Genomic DNA, 4,257 nt, shown 5'->3' with positions numbered 1-4,257 from the left:
CCTCCTGCCCGGCATAGTATTTAATGTGTATAGCCCTGAAATCTTATGCAATTACCATTCTATGGCACTTATGGAAGTGCCAAGTGCCAAATGCCAAGTGCCAAATGCCAAATGCCAAATGCCAAATGCCAAATGCCACAGGGCAGTGCACACATAATGTTATCCCAGTCAGAGTGCCTCTTGCCCGGCATAGTATTTAATGTGTGTAGCCCTCTATGCTTTAAAATTACCCAGTCAGGGGTATGGCACCTATGGCATCTGTGTAACAGCCAAATGCCAAATGCCAAATGCCAAATGCCAAATGCCAAATGCCAAATGCCAAATGCCAAATGCCACAGGGCAGTGCACACATAATGTTATCCCAGTTATAGTGCCTCTTGCCCGGCATAGTATTTAATGTGTGTAGCCCTCTATGCTTTAAAATTACCCAGTCAGGGGTATGGCACCTATGGCATCTGTGTAACAGCCAAATGCCAAATGCCAAATGCCAAATGCCAAATGCCAAATGCCAAATGCCAAATGCCAAATGCCACAGGGCAGTGCACACATAATGTTATCCCAGTTATAGTGCCTCTTGCCCGGCATAGTATTTAATGTGTGTAGCCCTCTATGCTTTAAAATTACCCAGTCAGGGGTATGGCACCTATGGCATCTGTGTAACAGCCAAATGCCAAATGCCAAATGCCAAATGCCAAATGCCAAATGCCAAGTGCCAGAGGGCAGTGCACACATAATTGTATCCCAGTCAGAGTGCCTCTTGCCCGGCATAGTATTTAATGTGTGTACCCCCCTCTGCTTGCATAAAAATCACCCAGGCAGGGGTATGGCACCTATGGCATCTGTGGAACGGCCAAATGCCAAATGCCAAATGCCAAATGCCAAATGCCAAATGCCAAATGCCAAATGCCAGAGGGCAGTGCACACATAATTGTATCCCAGTCAGAGTGCCTCTTGCCCGGCATAGTATTTAATGTGTGTACCCCCCTCTGCTTGCATAAAAATCACCCAGGCAGGGGTATGGCACCTATGGCATCTGTGGAACGGCCAAATGCCAAATGCCAAATGCCAAATGCCAAATGCCAAATGCCAAATGCCAGAGGGCAGTGCACACATAATTGTATCCCAGTCAGAGTGCCTCTTGCCCGGCATAGTATTTAATGTGTGTACCCCCCTCTGCTTGCATAAAAATCACCCAGGCAGGGGTATGGCACCTATGGCATCTGTGGAACGGCCAAATGCCAAATGCCAAATGCCAAATGCCAAATGCCAAATGCCAAATGCCAGAGGGCAGTGCACACATAATTGTATCCCAGTCAGAGTGCCTCTTGCCCGGCATAGTATTTAATGTGTGTACCCCCCTCTGCTTGCATAAAAATCACCCAGGCAGGGGTATGGCACCTATGGCATCTGTGGAACGGCCAAATGCCAAATGCCAAATGCCAAATGCCAAATGCCAAATGCCAAATGCCAGAGGGCAGTGCACACATAATTGTATCCCAGTCAGAGTGCCTCTTGCCCGGCATAGTATTTAATGTGTGTACCCCCCTCTGCTTGCATAAAAATCACCCAGGCAGGGGTATGGCACCTATGGCATCTGTGGAACGGCCAAATGCCAAATGCCAAATGCCAAATGCCAAATGCCAAGTGCCAGAGGGCAGTGCACACATAATTGTATCCCAGTCAGAGTGCCTCTTGCCCGGCATAGTATTTAATGTGTGTAGCCCCCCCTTGCTTGCATAAAAATCACCCAGGCAGGGGTATGGCACCTATGGCATCTGTGGAACGGCCAAATGCCAAATGCCAAATGCCAAATGCCAAATGCCAAATGCCAAATGCCAAATGCCACAGGGCAGTGCACACGTATGTTGTCCCAGTCAGAGTGCCTCTTGCCCGGCATACTTTTTTTTTTTAAATGCATTAACATTACCCAGACAGGGGTATGGCACCTATGGCATCTGTGGAACGGCCAAATGCCAAATGCCAAATGCCAAATGCCAAATGCCAAATGCCAAATGCCACAGGGCAGTGCACACGTATGTTGTCCCAGTCAGAGTGCCTCTTGCCCGGCATACTTTTTTTTTTTTTAAATGCATTAACATTACCCAGACAGGGGTATGGCACCTTTTGGCATCTGTGGAACGGCCAAATGCCAAATGCCAAATGCCAAATGCCAAATGCCAAATGCCAAATGCCACAGGGCAGTGCACACGTATGTTGTCCCAGTCAGAGTGCCTCTTGCCCGGCATACTTTTTTTTTTTTTAAATGCATTAAAATTACCCAGACAGGGGTATGGCACCTTTTGGCATCTGTGGCACGGCATTTGGAATTCACGACCTTCTTAGTTTTAGGGCTTAGTTTGGGGGATTTGGCACTTGGTGAAGGGTTGTTTGGCACTTGGTGAAGGGCTGTTTGGCACTTGGTGAAGGGGCGTTTGGCACTTGGTGAAGGGGCGTTTGACACTTGTGGAAGTGGCATTGTGGTATGTGGAAGTGGCATGTGGAAGTGGCATTGTGGTATGTGGAAGTGGTATGTGGCATGTGGCATCTGAGCTTGTGGGCTCCAAGGGCAGTGCTCTATGAATTGCATCCCAGTCATAGTGCCTCTTGTCCGGCAAAGTATTTAATGTGTATAGCCCAGAAATATTTAAAAATTACCAGTGCATAGCTATGGGCCGTTGGGCACTTACAGCACCTATGGCACCTGTTGCATTGTGCGTTTTCATGCAATTTCAATGCGTGCACCTGGTAACCTAAAAGTGGGCACTCTGTCGTTTTTCCAGCCTATTTCAACATAGAATATTTTCGGACTTTTTTTGAAAAGCTCCATAAATCCCTTAGGCCGGTGCCAATGCACTTGGGCCCGTAGTATGATGCTCCCATAGCGGGCTTTAATGTATATTAACCGTTTATAAGCATTTTCCATTCGATTTCAATACGGGCACCTGGTAACCCAAACTAAGTGGGCATAAGGTGGTGTCAGAAGTGCCGGTGACTACATACATTTTTGAAAAGCTCCATAAATCTTTTAGGCCGGTGCCTACTGACTTGTGGCCGTAGTATGATGCTCCCATAGCGGGCTTTAATGTATATAAACCGTTTATAAGCATTTTCCATTCGATTTCAATGCGTGCACCTGGTAACCTAAAAGTGGGCACTCTGTCGTTTTTCCAGCCTAGTTCAACATAGAATATTTTCGGACTTTTTTTGAAAAGCTCCATAAATCCATTAGGCCGGTGCCTACTGACTTGTGGCCGTAGTATGATGCTCCCATAGCGGGCTTTAATGTATATAAACCGTTTATAAGCATTTTCCATTCGATTTCAATGCGTGCACCTGGTAACCTAAAAGTGGGCACTCTGTCGTTTTTCCAGCCTAGTTCAACATAGAATATTTTCGGACTTTTTTTGAAAAGCTCCATAAATCCATTAGGCCGGTGCCTACTGACTTGTGGCCGTAGTATGATGCTCCCATAGCGGGCTTTAATGTATATAAACCGTTTATAAGCATTTTCCATTCGATTTCAATGCGTGCACCTGGTAACCTAAAAGTGGGCACTCTGTCGTTTTTCCAGCCTAGTTCAACATAGAATATTTTCGGACTTTTTTTGAAAAGCTCCATAAATCCCTTAGGCCGGTGCCTACTGACTTGTGGCCGTAGTATGATGCTCCCATAGCGGGCTTTAATGTATATAAACCGTTTATAAGCATTTTCCATTCGATTTCAATGCGTGCACCTGGTAACCTAAAAGTGGGCACTCTGTCGTTTTTCCAGCCTAGTTCAACATAGAATATTTTCGGACTTTTTTTGAAAAGCTCCATAAATCCCTTAGGCCGGTGCCTACTGACTTGTGGCCGTAGTATGATGCTCCCATAGCGGGCTTTAATGTATATAAACCGTTTATAAGCATTTTCCATTCGATTTCAATGCGTGCACCTGGTAACCTAAAAGTGGGCACTCTGTCGTTTTTCCAGCCTAGTTCAACATAGAATATTTTCGGACTTTTTTTGAAAAGCTCCATAAATCCCTTAGGCCGGTGCCTACTGACTTGTGGCCGTAGTATGATGCTCCCATAGCGGGCTTTAATGTATATAAACCGTTTATAAGCATTTTCCATTCGATTTCAATGCGTGCACCTGGTAACCTAAAAGTGGGCACTCTGTCGTTTTTCCAGCCTAGTTCAACATAGAATATTTTCGGACTTTTTTTGAAAAGCTCCATAAATCCCTTAGGCCGGTGCCTACTGACCTGGGCCCCTAC

This window comes from Salvelinus fontinalis, chromosome 19, assembly GCF_029448725.1.
Source record: "Salvelinus fontinalis isolate EN_2023a chromosome 19, ASM2944872v1, whole genome shotgun sequence".
In the NCBI taxonomy this organism is placed as follows: domain Eukaryota; kingdom Metazoa; phylum Chordata; class Actinopteri; order Salmoniformes; family Salmonidae; genus Salvelinus; species Salvelinus fontinalis.
This window is presented reverse-complemented; position numbering follows the sequence as displayed.